The 21,985-nt window shown below is 37.4% G+C and overlaps 1 long non-coding RNA gene across 1 annotated transcript in view; it reads right to left on the bottom strand.

The window, feature by feature from the left end:
* Positions 1–21,985, bottom strand: part of LOC135214479 (uncharacterized) — a 392,113-nt gene that overhangs the window by 294,513 nt on the left and 75,615 nt on the right. Inside the window, exon 2 of the long non-coding RNA XR_010314352.1 lies at positions 18,937–18,978. This is a non-coding gene — a long non-coding RNA (uncharacterized LOC135214479). The remainder of the gene's footprint in view (positions 1–18,936; positions 18,979–21,985) is intronic.

Here is a 21,985-nt window from a genome sequence, read left to right as displayed (position 1 = left end):
TCTGAATTATTTAACGTTATAATATAATACATATATATATATATAGATATATATATATATATATATATATATATATATATAGATAGAGGAGAGAGAGAGAGAGAGAGAGAGAGAGAGAGATAGTGTACACACACACACACACACACACACACACACACACACACATATATATATATATATATTATATATATATCTATATCAATTCAAGCTACAAAATGTCCGTTAATATCTAAATTCACTTTACCTCCCAAATGATATATTTTCATATATGTACCGAAGGGGAATTTTTAAGTTGATAACAATTTCGTCCCCCCATGGGATCGAACCACCGTCCAGGTGGACGGGGACAAAATCAGGACAGTCAGTGACGCTATCCAAATCAGCTGATTGGATAGCGTCACTGACTGTCCTGATTTCGTCCCCGTCCCACCTGGACGGTGGTTCGATCCCATGGGGGGACGAAATTGTTATCAACTTAAAAATTCCCCTTCGGTACATATATGAAAATATATCATTTGGGAGGTAAAGTGAATTTAGATATTAAAGGACATTTGTAGCTTGAATGATATATTAAATGGATCACGGTTCGATGTGATAATTATATATATCTATATATATATATATCATATATAATATCGATATTATATATTATGAATATATATATAGTATAGTTATATAGTATATACATACATATATATATATATATATATATATATATATATATATATATATATACGTATCTCTCTCTCTCTCTCTCTCTCTCTCTCTCTCTATATATATACTATATATATATATATATATATATATATATATATAAAAAATTTTAATTTTTATATATCTATATATATAGATATATAATAGAGTATACCTATAATATACATATATATACTATCCCCCCCCCCTATCTATATATAGTATATACTACCTATATATATATAGTATATATATATAAATAAATTATATGTATATATATATAATATATATCTTAATGATACTCTGTCTTGAAGTAAGTGGAATGTGGTAAACATCTATATTTGGGTGGACTGGCAGGCGGTAAGAGGGGAACTATCCACAGACCTGGTGTGAATTGAATTGAACTGAATCAATTATATCCAGACCTTGTATGTGCGACGGTGCTGTATCACTAAGGCCCTGGTGTGTCTGTATATATATTGTTACAGTTATTTTTCACTGGCCATGTGTTCTTTTCGTTCAATTTCTGGGTTCACCCACTTGTCAACTTCTTTGTATTGCCTTCTCCATTAGACTTGCAGTATCTTTATTTCCTAGCACTGCCGAAAACAACCTCTATAGGATTTGAAGAATAAGATCAAGTTATTTATTTGCCTTCATATGTATCAAACATAGACTTGATTTATTTCTATTTAAAACTGATTTCTCAATACCATTCAGTTCAAGTAATACCCATTTGAAGCTTTAAAAGCCACACATACAGAGGGAGGGCCGTTACTAAGGCTTAAACCACAAACTAAACCAACACTTTCCGTTATGTCGAAAAACCAATATTTTAAATTCCACTAAGACTTTGAATGGCAGAGAGAAACCGATAAAGTAATGAACGAAATAAGAAAGATATAAAAGAAAAAAGCAACTCTAAGGACCGAACTCCCCAGATTTAAGTACCAGCTTCAGTGGAAGTTAGTTATATAAAAGAATATAGAATTTAGGTCAAAAGCCAAGTGCTGGGACCTACGAAGTTATTCAGCGCTGAAGCAGAAATTGACAGTAAATACCTTTGAAAGGTGTAAAAGGAAGAAAACCTTGAGTTGTACTATGAATCAATTGTTAGGAGACGGTGGAAAGTAAGATAAAAAGAGAATATGAATGGAGGTACACTAAAAAGAATGAAAGGGTTTGCAAAGAATCTTATGTAATGTCTACAGTATACCGTATAAGGTGCACTGGCAGCACTACCTCGCTCCCACTACGGTTGAGTGGAAGTTTTAGTATAGCAATTTTTCCAGAGTACTACGCTCTATTACCAACTGGAGGGGAGTTTGAAGAAAGGTGATTGGTGAGTTTATATACGACTTTTAGGCGGTGGTTAATTTCTTACCTAGTCCTTTCTGCATCATTCTTTTCATTCTGCCAATGTCAAGATATTCTCCTGATTTCATTGCAATACAATACTGTTGACATTCTGATTTTATTGTACTACAATCAAGTATTTCGAAAAACAGACTTTGCGCTGTCTTGAGGTGACAAGCATTTCGATGATTTTGTGAGTGGAGGGAAAATGAAAATAGTAGAATAACAGGGGAGAAAGAAGGCGGGGGAGCAAGGTTTTGCTGGTTGACTCAGGGCTTTTGGTTGGAATGGAAAGTTGCTTTCATTCTTCTGCCAGGACATTTTACATGGTCCTCTTTTCTTATACAATAAGGCTATTACGTGAAAGAGGCCTCTTCCTCCTAATAAGCAACTTTCTGCAAAAGACAATTTTTGAAAACTTCCTGCAAAGGGCACTGCCTTCAAAACTTCCTGCAAAAGCCACTTCTTTCAAAACTTCCTGCAAAAGGTACTTTTATCAAAACTTCCTGCAAAAGGCACTTTTTCAAAACTTCCTGCAAAAGGTACTTTTATCAAAACTTCCTGCAAAAGGCACTTTTTCAAAACTACTGCATTTTTTTTTTCAAAACTTCCTGCAAAAGGTAATTTTTTTCAAATATTCCTGCAAAAGGCACTTTTCCAAAACTTCCGGCTAAAAGGAATTTTTTCAAAACTTAGTGTAAAAGACATTTTTTTCGGAACTTCCTGCAAAACCCCTTTTTTCAAAACTTCCTGCAAAAGCCACTTTTCCAAAACTTTCCGCAAAAGAAACTTTTCAAAAACTTGACTGAAAAACAAAATGCAAACTTTTCAAAACAAATTCCTGCAAAAGGAACTTTTTTTCAAAAGAAAACTTTTTTTTCTTCCCAAAAGGAAATTTTTTCAAAACCTCTGCAAAACGAACTTTTTTCAAAACTTTCTGCAAAAGGAACTTTCTTCAAAACTTCCTGCAAAATCCAATTTTTTCAAAACTTCCTGCAAAAGGCACTTTTTTCAAAACTTCCTGCAAAAGGCACTTTTTTCAAAACTTCCTGCAAAAGGAACTTTTTTCAAAACTTCCTGCAAAAGGCACTTTTTTTAAAACTTCCACCAAAGGCACTTTCTTCAAAACTTCCTGCAAAAGATACTTTTATCAAAATTCCTGCAAAGGCACTTTCTTCAAAACTTCCTGCAAAGGGAATTTCTTCAAAACTTTTTGCAGAAGGCACTTTTTTCAAAACTTCCTGCAAAAGGCACTTTTTCAAAACTACTGCAAATGGTTTTTTTTAAACTCCATGCAAAAGGTAATTTTTTAAACTTCCTGCAAAATGCACTACCTTCAGTAAATAGCACAAAACTTCCAGCAAAAGGCACTTTGACAAAACTTCCTGCAAGAGTAACTTTTTTTTTTTCAAAACTCCTGCAAAAGTAACTTATTTTCAAAACTCCTATAAAAGGTACTTTTTCAAAACTTCCTGCAAAAGGCACTTTTACAAACATCTTGCAAAAGGAACTTTTTTCCAAACTTCCTGCAAAAGGAACTTTTTTCCAAACTTTCGGCAAAAGGAAATTTTTCAAAACTTCCTGCAAAAGACACTTTTTTCAAAACTTCCTGCAAAAGGAACTTTTTTCAAAACTTCCTGCAAAAGGAACTTTTTCAAAACTTCCTGCAAAAGACACTTTTTTCAAAACTTCCTGCAAAAGGAACTTTTTTCAAAACTTCCTGCAAAAGGAACTTTTTTCAAAACTTCCTGCAGAAGGCGTTTTTTTTTAAATTTCCTGCAAAAGGCACTTTTTTCAAAACTTCCTGCAAAGGCACTTTCTTCAAAACTTCCTGAAGAAGGCACTTTTTCAAAACTTCCTGAAGAAGGCACTTTTTCAAAACTTCCTGAAGAAGGCACTTTTTCAAAACTTCCTGAAGAAGGCACTTTTTCAAAACTTCCTGCAGAAGGCAATTTTTCAAAACTTCCTGAAGAAGGCCATTTTTCAAAACTTCCTGCAGAAGGCACTTTTTCAAAACTTCCTGCAAAAGACACTTTTTTTCAAAACTCCTGCAAAAGACACTTTTTTTTCAAAACTCCTGCAAAAGGTACTTTTTCAGAACTTCCTGCAAAAGCCACTCTTTTTTCAAAACTTCCTGAGTAAAATGACATTGTCAAGAGAAGCTAGAAATGAAATATTGACGTCATAAACTTTCTGCCTAATGAACAGGCAAGCTGTCTTCAGACAAGCAAAGTGTTCCGTTAACAGGCCTGTGTCCATTTCTTCTACAGTCTGTGTCCAGCTGATCTGTCATCGGAATACTGTCTTCATTACCAAGTTGTTATGGCAACACTGCTGATGATATCGAATGCTGATGGGCTTAATCTCGTCTTATTCGAATGTACACTCAGACTAAACTTCTAACAAAGCACTTGGGATTATACACAAAAAGTGCAAAAATAACTTTAATGATAAATAAATATCATGTCATTGATTTACCACAGACATACTGGGGCCATAATGATAAAAAAAATATATATATACAAACAAAGTTTTTTAAACATGCTTTTAACAAAACGCACTAAAACGGGTCACAAAAGGACCGGTAGGGTAGCGGGAAATGATCTAACCTGACTTTCGGATTCTGAGCTTCGACTGCTACTGAACTGCTATCGATTTTATCCCAATGTGAAGGGCTGTCTTACCTGTAACATTTCTTTTCAAGAAACTATATTTGTTACGCGAGCGTCCATTAAAATGTACTAAACTACTGTAAATATACCAAATGGTTATTTGACTGCATACATTTTTTAACAGCGACTGGTATAGCTATTTTTCCACACAAATTATGTTCATTTATTCGTTATTAAGTTGCAATTGAAATAAGGTTTAAGATATGAAATCTTACCACATGTTACCATTATTACTATTATTATTCAGAATGAACCCTATTCACTTGGAATTCATATGGAACAAGCCTATAGGGGCCGTTGACTCGAAATTCAGCTTCTAAAGAACATGGCGTTCATTAAAAAGAAGTCACAGAAAGAGGAGATGAGTCATTAGAAAACAAATTAGCAAAATGATAAATAAATAAAAATGTAAGTTGGATATTAAAATACTAGTTGAATCATATTAGGGTAGTAATGCATTGTATCTTCGCTTGAACTTCTGAAACTTCTGAAGTTCCTAGTGCAAGACTTCCTCTGGAACTGAGAAGTTCGGCAGCGAGGCACACTGACCGCTGCTGCTGATCTGCGAATCTGGTTGTTCTCAACAGCTAAAGAGGATCAGGGATCAGCTGTGAATGTGAAAGGTCTCTGTTGTAATACAACCTATGACAAAGTGACAAACGAGAGACCATCCGTCGATGGTCCAAGTCATAACTGCTAATAATAAGGTGCGTTCACACGGTCGAACAACGTCCGACGGACAAACATTGTTACCAATTAACAATTGCTTACCAGAGTTTGCCTTGCGAGCAAAGTAAGAACAGTGATATACAACTTCAACTAGTACCACAGTTTGTTGCCAGATCTACTTCCCTCGTTTCAACGCTTTTGACGTCATCCTGCTTCGCCTTTGATATGGCAACAATGTTTGTCCTTCGGGCATTGTTCGGCCGTGTGAACGCACCTTTAGGAAACAGTAATCTACCGCCAAGAATGACTAACTAAAATAAATAGATCTCTAGCAGAAGCCGGCATCCACACCGGAGAACATTATTCTAGTCAAGGAAGGACAAATGACCGAAAACGGGCTGCACTGATTTCATCACTGTTATAAATATATGAGGCCTCGCGAACAATACCCAACTTTCGTGGGGAATCTGCTGAACTTTCATTAGATGTTTCTCAAAAGTAAGTAAGATGTCAGTCAAAAGTCACATCTTATCTTGAATAAAGCTGCAGACGCATTCATCCAGCCCCATCCACATGAAGGGGATAAATGAAGAGGTGGGAAATCTGTACGAGATCTGATAATCAATGGTGGTTTCTTGTTTAATGGAGTTCAATCTCATAGGAGATCACCGACCACACATTCCCTGATACGATCCAGGTCCCGATGGAGGATGAGGGCAGCTTCATTAATCATAAGTGGAGACTTTACTACATTCACAAGCGTTGCATCACCAACATACTGAAAAATCTCGTTTACCAGCCCAACAACCTTATTACCTGTATACACTAAAAATAACATTGGACCAAAACACTGCCCTGTGTAACTCCAGACAAAATAAGTCTTGGTTCACAACTGATCCCGTCCACAGCAATTCGTTGTTTCATACCTTTAAGGAAATCTTGAAGTAATCCTTAAACATATCCACCACTCTAAGATTCTGAAGTTTATAAATCAATGCACTAAAAGATTGAAATGCCTAGACCTTATATATATATATATATATATATATATATATATATATATATATATATATATATATATATTATATATATATATATAATATATATATATATATATATAAAATATATATATATATGTATATTATATATATATATATATATATATATATATATATATATATATATATATATATATAAAATTTATATACATATATACACTATACATACATACATATATATATATATATATATATATATATATATTTTATATATATACATATATATATATATATATATATATATATTATATATATATATATATATATATATATATATATATATACACATATACTACAACATACATACATACATATTATTTATATATATATATATATATATATATATATATATAATATATTATATATATATATATATATATATATCAATATACTATATATATATATATCCTATATATTTTTTTATATATACACTTACTGTGCATAGAGCACCTAACGGCCTTCACGCCGAGTGGGAATTTCTACCTCAAATCGTGTTAGCAACGCCACCTTTAGGGGGTAGAAAATTCTCGCTCAATTTGGAATGGAGATCGAGCGATTAATAACCTCATGAATTAGGCATCCACGGCGGTGCTGCAGTTTGAGAGCCTCAGTTTTGTGCTCTCCGAGCTACGGGCCTGGGCGACTCAGATTTCTACTTTATACAACTTTATACATTACCTGATTTCTACTTTATACATTACCGAAGTCACTCGAGTTAGGAGGAGGTTGGTAGTCACACGTGTAAGTGTATATGGATCACATCATCGTGATTCATATATAAACGTCGGGCTACAAATGTCCTTTAATATCCAATTCGCTCTTCCTCGGAATTCATATAGTTTCATGTATGTTAACCGAAGGGGAATTTTTTAGTCGATAATAATTATTTCCTCCTCTCGTGGGTTCGAACCAGCGCCCAGCGGACTAGGGAGAAATCAGGACATCAGCGAGTTATCAACTAGGCCAACACGTGAGGTATAAGTTGATACTGTTACCAAAAGGACGAAATTATCATCAACTAAGAAATTCACCTTCAGTCAACATATATAAAAAATATATTAATTCCGAGGTAGAACAAACTGTATATTAAAGGACATTTGTAGTTCGGTGTAGTATGTGTATGAATCACGGAGATGTGATAAAAATTCATAATATGGCTACGTGCGGCAAACGTACGACTTCGTTAACATGACAGAGGGGGTAGGATATCGATTCTAATTACAAATACCTGAGTTCGTCAGAGATTTGTATGGTCGGAATCGGTATCAACTTATACCTCACTTGTTGGCCCAGTCGGTAACATAACTGAAGTCCTGATTTCGCCTCTGTCCGCTGGGCGCTGGTTTGACACCACGAGAGAACGAAATTGTTATTACCTAAAAAATTCCCCTTCGGTTAACATATATGAAAATATATTAATTCCGAGGTAGAGCGAATTGTATATTAAATGACATTTGTAGCTCGATGTATATAAATATAAATAAATAAATATATATATATATATATATATATATATATATATATATATATATATATATATATATATATACCTGTAAGGCTCCCTTACCTTGCCTTATGGAAGACAATTTAGTAGAGAGAAAAGGATCCTCTTGACCAAAGTAAAAAAAAAGCAGTTTTGGACGCACTAAGCGGGCAAAAGTAAATGGTATATTTGTCCAGACCGAGGTGCCCCAAATTCAGGTCTCCTAAAAAAAAATAAAAAATAAAAAAATAAAAATAAAAAAAGTCATACGTGCCAATTGAAGGCCGACGGGACAGTTATGTCCACCTTGGTCTCACATACATCTTGCCTAAGCTTCTGCTCCAAAGCACAATATCCGACGACTGAAGGTGGATCTAGTAAAAACATCAGGTTTAAATCATTTCTTAACATTTGTAAGGATTGAAATAAATGGTTCAATCGAGCCTAAATGTCAGTGATGCATGCTAAACTTTGTTCTTCCAGCTGGACTGAATTATTGTTACTGAACCACCACTTTCAGGGTCAAGATAAATAGGACAGTTCAAAACTGAGACGACTGTAACCTCTTCTGGGGACAGATTTGCACAACCAAATACATCTACAACTTCACGAGGTCCTTTGGGTGAAGTCTTTAGAAAGATTCAGTGGTCTTTCACATGGCAGCTGAGCTGTTTCTTAGAAACGGAGGTCTGAAGGCTTTCCAAAGGTGAACTCAGAGTGAACGCCCAGGAGAAGCAGGTTTACCCTGCTATACAAAACGCACCGATTATTCATATACTCTTTCCGGTTTGTAACACCAGGAACATGATCGAAAACGAAACCTGACCATTCTATTGAAAACGAGATCTGAACAATATATAAATGCATAAGATATCCAGTAGATAAAAGTGTAACTTACCTTCAATACGGAAGAAACAATCATGTTACGTATTAACTGAATAAGGGGCTAAAAACTGTTCGTACTCTATGTAATATGTCGTGGTGAAATATAATCGAGTCTAGTTTTACAAAACAAAGTTTTTCATACGTATATGAATCTCGGTCTGGTAATGAGTAAATTTGATTTCTTTTTTGGAGGAGCGGGGGAGAAGGGCAGATATGAAATATACATTTTTTTTTTACAGAGACGCGAATTGCACTTTTTCCACTGACGCCAAATGTTCTTTTTTCTTTTTGCAGGCGTGAAATGTACTTGTTTTTACAGAGACGTGGAATTTAATGTTTTGACAGTGACGCGAAATGTATTATCTTTTTTTTTTTTTTTTTTTTTTTTTTTTTTACAGAGACGTGAAATGTACTTCTTTCACATAAGCGAAATGCAATTTTTTTTTTTTACTGAGAAGTGGAGTGCACTTTTTTTTATATAGAAAAAGCAAAATGTATGTTTTTGACAGACGCGAAATGTACTTTTCTTGCAGAAACGCAAATGTGCTTTTTCTTTTGGAGACGTGAAATGTACTTATTTTTACAGAGACGCGAAATGTAATTTTCTTCAAACACGTGAAGTGTACTTTTTTAAAGACATAAAAATTTTTTTTTTTTTTTAAAGACAAAAAGTTTTTTTTTTTTTTTTCTTAACAGAAACGCCAGATGTAGGCTACTTTACTTAATGAGACGTGAAGTGTCCTTTTCTTTACAGAGACGTGAAATGCGCAAATACGAATGAATGTATAAGCGCTTTGACCCCAATAACAACAGAAAGATCTACCTTTGCAGTTAGAAACTCAAACAGGGCCAAAAACAAGACTTGTAAATCACTGTAAATCACAATATTTACAGTCAAGCACGATACTTCCACCGCATGCTGTTTACACCTCCTGTACGTTATTTTTACTGTTAAATGGAAGTTAATGTAAAATTTACGCCAAAGGCCAAGAGCTGGGACCTACGAGGTCATGAGTTCTGAAAATGAAATTGAGAGTAAAAAGCCTCCAAAGATGTAACAGGAGGAAGCCCTCGAAGCAGTTGCACTTGGAGAGGGTGGAAAGTAAAAGGAAAGATAATATGAATGGAGGTACAGTAAAAGGAATGAGAGGTGTTGTAGCTAGGGGGCGAAAGGACGCGGCAAAGAACCTTTAGTAATGCCTACAGTGCATCACGTGAGGGCAAGGCCCTTTAAATATAAATATTTAAAGGACCTTGCGTGCGGGGGTTTGTATAATACGTGTCACCGTTGCATGTTTATTGTCAAAAGTTAAGTCTATCCGAGTTTAACCAGACCACTGATCTGATTAGCAGCTCTCCTAGGGCTGGCCCGAAGGATTAGATACTTTTACGTGGCTAGGAACCAATTGGTCACCTAGCAACGGGACCTACAGCTTATTCTGGGATCCGAACATTATATCGAGAAATTAATTTCTATCACCTGAAATACTAAATTCCTCTGATTCCGCGTTGGCCGAGCCGAGAATCGAACTTCGGACCACTGGATTGGGAGCCGAGCGCGAAAACCACTCGTCCAACGAGGAACTATACATGTTTATTGTAAATTTCTAATCTTGAAAGCTTAAAGTCGAAACTATTAGATAATATAACCCTGTTTCACTTTTTCTATGGGTCACTTTGCTTACAAAGACGTGTTCATATATATATATATATATATATATATATATATATATATATATATATATATATATATATATATGTGTGTGTGTGTGTGTGTGTGTGTGTTTGTGCGTGTGTGTGTGTATGTGTGCGTGCGTGCGTGCGTGTGTGTGTGTGTGTGTGTGCAGATTGTTAGAAAGATATTTCGTGTATTTACATTGATGGAATCCTTTATGTATTTTTCAAATATGAAAAAAAAAAAAATAAAGTTGACAATATTTACATTATTCTGTTCATTAACAGCACATTTATGCGTCTATCAAATAATTGAATAATTGTTTAAGCTACTTATCATATAACATTCTATTTCTTCTTTGTGGTCAAAGGCTTAAGCGTCTATTGATTAAGTATAATTAAGTGTGGGTTCATTTATCGGACCATCGATCCGTCCCTTCATTAACCTGCGACGGAATCAAGATAGTTTATATATACAAAGCTGTTTATTACCTCTTTCATCTTTATGAAAATTTCGATGGGTCAGGTATCTGTGTGTGTGTATATATATATATATATATATATATATATATATATATATATATATATATATATATGTATATATATATATATATATATATATATATATATATATATATATATATATAGGACTTCCAGAGTAAAAGTGCTTTATCTTCATATTACGAGACATCAAGAATTGACTATAAATGAGGAAGATGATCTGATTTGTTGTATCTTTGGCTACAAAGCCGATCACTTGGGTACTTTGAGAGCCATTCAGCGCTCAAGTCAGTGTGAGAAGAGGGAGTTGGAGTGGTTGGCCAGCAAGCTGGAAGTAAGGAAGCGGGAGTGGAAGTAAAGTAAAAAGGCTAACGAGGCGAGATCCGACCTCCAGCTTACTCGGGACGCGTGCAAGATTTTCCCCTCACGCTTAAGTTGTAAATATAATATTTCCAACTTTCAACGTAAATGGAAATGCGCTAAAATTTATGGTCAAATAGAGCCTCGTTTCACCAACGAAAATTAAACACTGTATTTCAGTAGAAATGACTTTTCTGTACCGATTAACATTCACATTATACATTTTTTCATGTTCAATCTAATAAATAAATGATAAAAATCCTATCCTAAAATGTCTTTATCCCTACCTCAACGCGATACACCTTTTTCAGACCTTTTTAGACTCTTCCATAGACCTTTCCTAACCTCCCCCCACCCCCACCAACTACAACAAAATAGGTTTTAGGTTTACTCCCCGAGTAAGTGAAAATATTTAAAACAGTTACACATCCCAGTGAGTTTTTAGATTTGATATCGTCAAGATGAAACAAACGTAGGTACTGAAAATCGAATCATCAAAACTATGAAGAGAAAAAAATCGCCCTAAATGAAACTGTAGGTCATAACTTCTTATATGGGAAGTGAGGTGAATGTTTGCATTTCATGAGTTCTTGAACTTCCATATTTCAGTCTTACTCTGTTTAAATCACAAAACCGCGAAACAACCAAATCTTCAATGAGAGCTTCAGCAATCAAGCTGGTGACATATACATATATATATATATATATATATATATATATATATATATATATATATATATATATATATATATATATACACCGTCAGTCCTGATGGAAGATGAGGGTTGAGCAAGGCAAAGAAATCACTTAGAAAAACTTGCAACAAACATCAGCAGTCTGGTTCATGTTACAATCAAAGTAGCGTGATTGAAATTGCTAAGTGATCATCAGTTGAACACAATGAAACATTGTTTGCAACTTTATAAGGCGACTGAAGGTGCTACCCTCGCGTTTGCATGAATGCCATCATATTTCAATTGCAATACTAATCGCAGTGTACTTTTAACTGAATCATCATAAATATGACAAATTCCCACAAAGACGGTTCTTCCCTACCAACCTCTTTCACATCTACCTCAGAAATTCCACTTTTCACTCCTCTTCTTTTCTTATTCTTGCTGTCTTACACTTCCCCTCAAGAGCGGGGAGGAGGGGGGGGGGGGGGGGGGGGGGGGGGGCTTCCGTGTTCCTCCCTCAACCTCCACTCCTCCCCCTCCAAAGACGATTTAAGTGAAACGTCCTCCTCCTCCTCCTCCTCCTCCTTCTGCTCCTCCTCCCCCGATTCCTCGGACGGCGTAAGTGGGACGTCCCTATCAGCGCTTTTGATCGGAGTCTCCATTAGCGAGGGACTGCGGCCTAGACTCTGTACAAACGAGGCGCCCATTGTCTGGGGCCCGTAATTGCAGGTGCGGACCTGTGCCTCCTGAATTACACACCTGAGTCGAAGCGTCTGTGTCATCGTGCAGATAAACAGGACGCCCGGCCGCCCACAGACACCCTCCCGCCCTCCTGCCTGCCACACCCCCGGCCAAGCCCGGAGTGAGGTGGGCCCTCGCACCTTCCAAACACACACACAAATATGTGCCGCACACACAGATTATTTATAAGGGAATATACATGTACGTACAAGCATACATACATACATACGACGGTACACATGGCAAGTAAAGTGCACAAGGAAGCACTTATGCATGTACAAACTTCCAAATACATACATGCGCACAATCATGCAGGTGTACACTTTCTCTAACGTGCAAGCAATCAGGCAGACTCTCACACGAACAAACACAAGGGTATCTCTCAAACATACACACACTTTATCTGTCTCTTCCTCTCTCTCTCTCTATCTCTCTTACATAAATATACTTGCATCTCTCTCTCTGTCTCTCTCTCTCTCTCTCTCTCTCTCTCCACACACACACACAAAGACGTTCCCATCTCTTTTTCTTTCATATACGAAACTCTCTCTCTCTCTCTCTCTCTCTCTCGCGTCTTCTCTTTTTCTTTCATAACGAACTCTCCTCTCTCTCTCCTCTCTCTCTCTCTCTTCCTCCGTCCATCTACCTCTCTCGCTCTCCCTCTCCCGTCTCCGCTCTCTCAATCTCTCTATCTCGTCTCTCTCTCTCTCTCTCTCTCTCTCAACCGAAACCAATAACCTACCAAGCCCTCCCCACAAGCCCCACTCTGACAGACAAAAAAAAAAAAGAAAAAAAAAAGGAGAAAGAAAAGCTCTTTCGACCTGGATCTGGCCCTGTATTAAACGTCTCCGACAAATCCCGATCCATCGAGATAAAGGAAGTGAGGAAATACACTTACGAGACGATATTCATCTGCCCCATCTCGGTGCTGTTTATGAATGCCATTTATCTCTTAGGAAATCCTCCTCATTGACAGAGAGAGAGAGAGAGAGAGAGAGAGAGAGAGAGAGAGAGAGAGAGAGAGAGAGAGGAAATAAATAATTTAAAAACTGCGTGCATGAAATTTCACTAGAGGGGAGAGAGAGTTACAAGGAGTTACAAGGATTAGGATGTCTCAAAGACTTGTTAGTCCATCCGAGGAGACATCGTGTGCTCACTTCTCTCTTGGAACAGGTTTTACTGTGCATTCACAGTATCCTAATGATTTTGTCTAGCTTTCTTTTGAACTCTTCCACACTACTGCTGTTTACAACTCCTGGTGGCAGTTTATTCCAGGTGTCACATATCTTGTATGTAAAGAAGTTCCCACAATGGGATGTGTTGTATCTCTTCAGTTCTAGTTTCCATCCATTATTTCTTGTCTGGTTTTCGTTTAATGTTAATAGGTTACTGTCTACTTTTGTTATGCCTTTCAGTATTTTGAATGTTTCAATTAGTTGTCCTCGCAATCGTCGTGTTTCTAAGCCATACATGTTCAGGCTCTCTAGTCTTCTTCGGTAACCTATTTGCCTGATGGATGGAATTAACTTTGTGGCTCTTGCTTGTACCCCTTCTAAACTATTTGTCGTTTCTTAGTGTTGGTGACCAAAACTGTACAGCAAAATCAAGTTGAGGTTTAACTATTGATGTGTAGAGCTGCAGCACCGTTTCCTTGTTACTGTATTTGAACTGCCTCTTTATGTATCCCACTAGTTTCTGTGCCTTCTTTTCAGCTTCGGTGCACTGTTTTGTGGATTTTAAGTCCTTGGTAATAATGACTCCAAGGTCCTCCTCTTGTTCTACACTATTTATTCCATTCTCAAGCAGCATGTAGCTGGCTTGAGGGTTGTTTGTTCTTATTTGTAACACTTCACACTTATCCACGTTAAAATGCCATTTTTTTACCACCCTCCCATTCCCACTAGGGCATTTCTTAAACTTTCCACTGCATCTGGGTCTGCTGCATTTACACCTAGTCTGGTGTCATCTGTAAATTTGGTTAACCTGCTAGTTAAGCCTACATCAGTATCATTTATGTAAATCAAGAACAAGAGAGGGCCAAGGACAGAACCCTGGGGAACTCCGCTTGTTACATCTGCCTATTCTGATTCTTCACCATTTATTACGACTCTGTTTCCTATAAGTTAGCTAGTCTTCAATCCAGTTCGCTATTTCTCCTACAATTCCTAAAGCTCTAACTTTTGTCATCAGTTTCTTGTGTGGAACTTTGTCAAAGGCCTTTAGGAAATCTAAGTAGAATATATCTATTGCTCTACTACTGTCGTAAATATCGAGCACGTTATGAAAAAACTTTAAGAGGTTCGATAGGCAGGATCTGTTTTGTCTGGAACCGTGTTGGCTGTTTAACAACAAGTTGTTTCTATGTGATCCACAATTTAATCTGCAATTATGGACTAAAAAATCTTGCAAACGATCAACGTTAGACAGATTGGTCTATAATTTCCCGACTCTTCTCTTGAACCTTTTTTGTAAACTGGGGGCACATTACCTAGTTTCCGTCCTGCTGGTGCCTTTCTTTGTTCAGCGCTTTTTCTGTAGAGTTTATAAAGGTGAGGAACTACCTCCTCTTTTAGCTCTTCAATTTCTCTTGGATGAATCCCATCCGGGCCAGGAGATTTGAGCTTGTTGAGTTTGTCTACTTTGTTTTTAATGTCCTCTTCTGTAAATATTATTTTGTCCAACGGTTCTGCCCCTTCATATTTAATAGCAGGTTCCGGTATTGAGGTAGTGTCTTCAATTGTGACAGCACTAGTAAAAAACTTATTCAATAACTGCTTTTTCCAAGTCTAAGTTCACCAGGTTACCTCTATTGTCCCTTAGGGGACTTATGCTATATTTTCTATTGGTTTCCTACTATTAACATGCGCAAAGAATTCATTTGGGTTTTCTTTACAAACTGATGCAACTCTCTCATCCTCACTTATCTTTCCGTTTCTTACTAATTTGTCCACCAATCTACATAGTCCTTTATGCCTGCTTGCTTCCATTGGTGTTGGGTGTGGGTTCCTTGATTTGTCCAATGTCTCTTTCTCTTATCTTATGTTTAATTTCTCTGTTGAACCACTATGGCTGAGGGTTGCCATTTGTTAGTATTTGGCTAGAGCGTTTTTCTGCGTATTCCTCATGAAAGGTTTCCCAGTGTTAATCTATGCCCGTGTTCTCGTCGTACTCTAGATTTTTAACATACTCCTTTAGCTTTTTTAGGTCTTGTAGACAGTAGTCTAATCTCATTATTATCTTCTTCTCTTTTTTATGTTGAACATTAATTTGAAATGAGATCATTTTATTTTCGCTTTTGCCTAGATTTGCACCTACTGAAAGGTCAGATACTAGATTACCTTCCGTTGATAGGACGATGTCTAGTATGGTGTTTCCTCTTGTGGGTTTGTCAACCCATTGGTGGAGGAATTCATTTTTTACAAAATCTAAAAGTCTCTTTCCTTCTACGTTTGATGCGGAGGTCATCGTGTCCCAATGTACTGCTGCATTGAAATCTCCCTTTATTATGCAGTTTGTTCTTCTCTTGTCCTACTAGTGCATACGGCTCCTCATCCGACATTCGTGATTAGTGGGTAGGTCTGTACACTAGTATTAGAGTTATCTTCCTCCCTACGCTGTTTATATTGATGCCAATCACTTCTGGCATGGTTGTAATTTTACACTATTGGACTGAGGTGGTCCCTAACATATAACATAACGCCTCCACCTTTTTTTATTGAGTCTATCTTTTTTTAACCATTTAAATCCAGCTATCTGGTATTCTCCTACGAGATCTCTTGTTGCCTCTTGTATCCATGTTTCTGTGATACCTATTATGTCTAATTCCTCACTTGCTACCAATGCATGCTTTGAACAGATCTACTTTGTTCCGAATTGATTGTGCATTAAACTGCTCCACTCTGAGGGACTTTTCTATCTTCTCTTTTGTCCTCGGTGGCTTTATTAGTTTCCCTTACTGTCACTGTTGCCTTGCAGTGCAATTACTAACCAGATTCTGGGTGCTTCCTGACTTCCTCCTTTGAAAGTTCAGTTCACTGAGGTGTTTCAAGAGGTTTTCGTTGAGAAGGTTTCCTAATAGTTTTGCTCCTTCCCAATCAAGTGATTTCCATCTCTTTTATATAGATTTTTATTCCCTATAAATCTGTCCCAAAAGTTTACAAACATAACACCTTTTTCTTGGCATATTAGTTCCAGTCTGTCATTGATTCCAATTGCCTTGCTAAGGGAGTAATGGCTTACATTGGTTCTGGGCAAAAGTCCTATAAGAATGCCGTTATCACTTTTCTCTCGGATGTTCTCTACAATTTAGTCAGGTGGCTACAAGACCTTCTGTCTGGCCAGTTCCTCCGTCTTTTAGAAACAAGTCATTTCCTCCTCTCTGCACTACGACTGCACTTTTTCTATTATTTACCTTGATTTTTTTCACTACCTCGGCTATCTTCTTTGCTCCTGCACCTGGGTAAGAATTAACTTTTCTCTTGCTTCTCTTTTTGGCCATAAAATTTAAGCCCTGATCTTTCACTAAAAAGTTTCCGATGAAGATGGTTTCCTCTTCTGCTTCTGAGAGCACAGCAAATCTATTCGTTGTGTCGATTCCTTTTGGGGGGCAATTGTGTTTTCTGGCTGCTATCACTCTTCTGCCAACAGCTCTCTTGAATTCATCATTTTTATCCTTGTAAGCTTCTTTCTTTGTACCTAGTGTAGTGGTTGTTTCTGTTTCATTTCAGGTTCTGGTCTTAAGCAATTGTTTTCTAATCTCCACTATACTCTCTCCGTTTTCTACTATGTCGTTGTTCAATTCCTGTTTTTCTCTCTCAAGGTTTGTAACTTCTCTTCGTAGGTCTCCAATTTCCTTTTCCATCCTGTCTTCTCTACTCTTGCCTTCGAGTTTGTCCTTTTGTCAACTCCTTTAGTTCCTTTGCTATTTCGTCTACTTCCCTCCTCAGTTTAGCTATCTCCTGTTCTTGTTGACAAGAGAGAGACACCGAGTCTACCTAGCTTTGATGTGCATGCCTCTTTGTAGTCTATGCACCACTTGTTAACACTGCATTTCGCACGTGTACTTTATAACTTTTCTTGAGTCATCTTTGTGTCTTGGTTTCAGTATTTCTACCTGTGATTTTAATTCAGTATTCTTTCTATTGTGACCAGCTGAAAAGGAAAAAGGGGGGTTGGTTGAGTACTCAAGTCGCCGCATCCGCTTATCCATGGACAGTTTTCAATAGTTCGTCGCCAGGATACCTTTTATCGCTGCCACACTAACATATACTGTCTCCCTATTGTTAGACGATCCCAAACGTGTCGCAGCTCCCAACTGGGCAACACAATTAGCCTAAGCAAATGATTTTTCGCCAGGAGTGAACAGCAGCATCCCTTAAATGACTAAACTCCCAATAGCCACGAACAGCCAGAATCTTATGACCTGAGTGCTTCTCTTCCAACCATGAAAATCCCCAAGGAATGGCCACACCAGCAGGCCCCATGGGTAGGAAATTCCACAATCAATGTCACAGAACCTCGTCTGTGGTTTTTAGTTGGCTACGACTCCAACAAGGCAACAAAAGCTCCGCAACCTCAGAGCTGTTTAGCCTTCACTCAAAGGGTAGTGGTTGCAGGGGTGGTCATTCATTACACGAAGGAGTGAGCTTAACGGGGCACAATAGCAACACTCCATTTCTGCATCTCCAGTTTCCCCAGGATCCCTCCAATCCTGGTGTTCGGAACCTGCAAGCATCTGCCCGGCGTTATTTAAGAAGGTTCCAAAGCCTCTGTCTGATGTATGAGGTAGCTGTCAGCTCCTTACACTAATCTTATGTCTAAGAGAGAGAGAGAGAGAGAGAGAGAGAGAGAGAGAGAGAGAGAGATAATAACGAGACTGTAAACATGCAATTTCATTAGGAGAGAGAGAGAGAGAGAGAGAGAGAGAGAGAGAGAGAGAGAGAGAGAGAGAGAGAGAGAGAGGCAAAATATAAGGAGTTTGGCGATAATATTATTGGCAGGGGGGAGGTGGGAGGAGGAGGTGGAGGTGAAGGGGGCGAAGGGATGAGAAGAGGAAGGGGGGAAATAGAAGCTAAAAAGGGGGGGAAAGGGAGGAGTCAAGAAAAAGCCCTGAAATCTCGCAGCATAAATACGAAAGGATGAAAACCGCGAAGGAGATCAACACTCACCAGCGCCTCACGTCTATCTAGGTAGCCGCTACCTTCCCACATCTGGAAAACAAACAAACAAACAAATGGCGTCACACGATTCATGAAAACAAGGAATAACTTGTTCCTCCCCAAAAAAGAAATCACAAAAATCTAAAGCAAATTTTTAGGCACGTCCGCATAAATACACACAGAATGAGAGACAAAAAAAATTTAGATAAACATTAAATGTTTGATCTTTGTGTTTGAACTTCCAGATGACGGACAAAGTGATGGTTTGACGTAACATCAGTGAAATTAATAAAGAAATTACATTACGAGTTTAAACGATAACTTGACGGCCGATATTGACCAATAATACAAATAATAAAACATAGGACAAATATGTTTACGCAGTGCTCCTTCTAATCATGAATTTGGAATATATTTTTATGCATGAATTATGAAAAATATCATTATCATAAAATCTGTAAATGATTACGGATGATACACCAGGGAGAGATTTAAGATTGTTATTAATAATGTGGAAATTATTCTCTGGCGACTCAAAACAGAGAATTACGGAATCCGCCAAAATTCTCAGTAACATTGAAATGGAACTGGAATATATAATTTAGGCCAAACACCAAGCGGTGGGACATATGAGGTCAATCAGTGCTGAAAGTAATGTTGAAACAATTGTTAGAAAGGGTGGAAAGTATGATGGAAGAAAGATAATATGAACGGAGGTATAGTAAAAATAACGAAAGGGGGTTGCAGCTAGGGGCCGAAGGGACGCTGCAGATAGGACAGAATAGAATACAGAATTTAAGCCAAAGGCCAAGTGCTGGAATCTATCAGGTCATGTAGCACTGAAAGGGAAATTTACAGTAAAAACGTCAGAAAGGTGTTAAGAGAAGATGGAAAGTCAGATATAATAAGAATGTGAACGGGGGTACGATAAAAGGAATGAAAGGGGTTGCAGCCAAGGGCCGAAGGGACGCTGCATAGAACCTTTAGTACATCCTACAGTGCAACGCGTGAGGTGCACTGATGACACTACCCCTCCCAGGGCATTCACATTGACTGCAAATACATATATAAACAAAATGAACGGCGTCATGAAAAGAACATCATTATACCACAGGTCCAACAGACGGATCAACAACGACGTGAAATACAGGCAAATAAATCAATTCAATATTAAACAGGTGGGATAATACAGCAAAGTAAGGATCAAAATTTACCAACAGGAAAAAACAAGTCACAAGTGGTACAATCTAGAGGCCCCCCCCTTTTTTTTTTTTTTTTTTGGGGGGGGGGAGAGGGGGGGTAAATCATTTTTTTTTTTTTTTTTTTGGGGGGGGAGAGTAAATATTGGTTTTAACAAATATTCTAGTATTCACTATGGAAGAGTAGTAGTATATGAAATATATGAATGTATGAGTAATAACAATAATAATAACACTACAAATACCACCCAGTCGAATTAGTGGAGTACGATGGAAAAAAAATTGAATTAAATAATAATAATAATAATAATAATAATAATAATAATAATAATAATAATAATAATAATATAATGCTCTAAATGAATGCCTCCCTCTCATAAACATATTTAATAATAATTGCTACTGTTGTAATTATATTAATCTTTATCATGGCAGAACTACAACAGCAACTGCAGTTCCTACAGCTACCAACTACGGGACAGAATTACCATCACAACTATTCCGTTCCCGAATGCCTCATCAATCCGGTCCCGAAAGCATTTTCTGGCCTCCTTCTCCGGGAGCCAACTTGAAGACTTAGCAGTGATGCCAGATACAAATCTCAAGCATCTGGAAGCGACGCTCATCCCGAGACGCAACCTTCGAAACGGCTCATGGGAATAGAATAGAACGTAGAATTGAGGCCACTGGCCCAGTACTGGGACCTGTGAGGTCATTCAACGCTGAAAGGAGAACTAACAGTAAGGAGGTCTGAAAGGTGTAACAAGAGGAAAACCTCTCAGTTGTCTATTGAAACAATTGTTAGGGGATGGAAAGGTAGATGGAGGAGAGAGAATATGAACGGAGGTACAGGCAAAAGAATTAAAGGGGTTGCAGATAGTAGCCAAAGGGACACTACAAAGGACCTTAAGTAATGCCTGCAGTGCACCGCGTAAGGTGCACTGACGAAAATAACCACTTACTGGGTTTTTCTCCAGTGGTCTGTATTAAGACCAACGTCAGTCTTTCTTTGCAATATAAGGCTTTTCGTTTAATATTATTCAAAAAGAACTCCCTCTCTACTAAAAGAATAAAATTAAGTGCATATTTATGCAAAAGAAACTCCGTCTCTAAAAAAAATAAAAAATAAATAAATTAATAAATTAAATAAAAAAGTTGTTTAGTATGATATTCTTTCCACAGTCGCCTCTTCCTTCCAGACAAAACGGTCAGTGTAACATCCCTTATAGAGACCACAGTCACCCTTCCAAATGCAGACTAAATGCTTGTGGAGTATTATTCTTATAAACACCTCCAACACCCGTCGCTGTCAAGCAAAAGATTCTTCGCTGCAATTTTTTTTTTATTTATTTATTTTATTATTTTTTTTTATTTATTTTTTTTTAAAGACCAGTCAACCCCTTCCTAGAATACTGAAGGTCTTTGGTAAAGTATTACTTATGATAAGACTACAGTCTTCCTTCTCTGGTTAACTTGAAAGAATAGGATGCCAAAGGCCAAGCGGTGGAACCTAAGAGGTTATTCAGCACTGAAAGGGAAACTGAGTGGGAAAATATAAAGGTGTCAAGGGAGGAAAACCTCGCAATTGCGCTATGAAACAATCGTTAGGGAGGGTGGAAAGTAAGATGGGATTAAGAGAATATCAACGGAAGCACAATAAAAGGAACACAATGGGTTGCAGCCAGAAGCCGAAGGGACGCTGCAAAGAACCCTAAGTAATGCCTACAGTGCACCGCGTGAGGTGCACCGATGGCACTACCCCCTACGGCTAGTGACTGGCACAACTGAAGTTTTTGGCGTGTCGTTTTGAGAGGGACCATTCGACCCTCGCTTTCAAGCCAGAGAGTTTTGGAGCAAGA

This window comes from Macrobrachium nipponense, chromosome 45, assembly GCF_015104395.2.
Source record: "Macrobrachium nipponense isolate FS-2020 chromosome 45, ASM1510439v2, whole genome shotgun sequence".
NCBI lineage: Eukaryota > Metazoa > Arthropoda > Malacostraca > Decapoda > Palaemonidae > Macrobrachium > Macrobrachium nipponense.
Note: the sequence above shows the minus strand (reverse complement) of the source record. Positions and strands in the feature narration are given on the sequence as shown.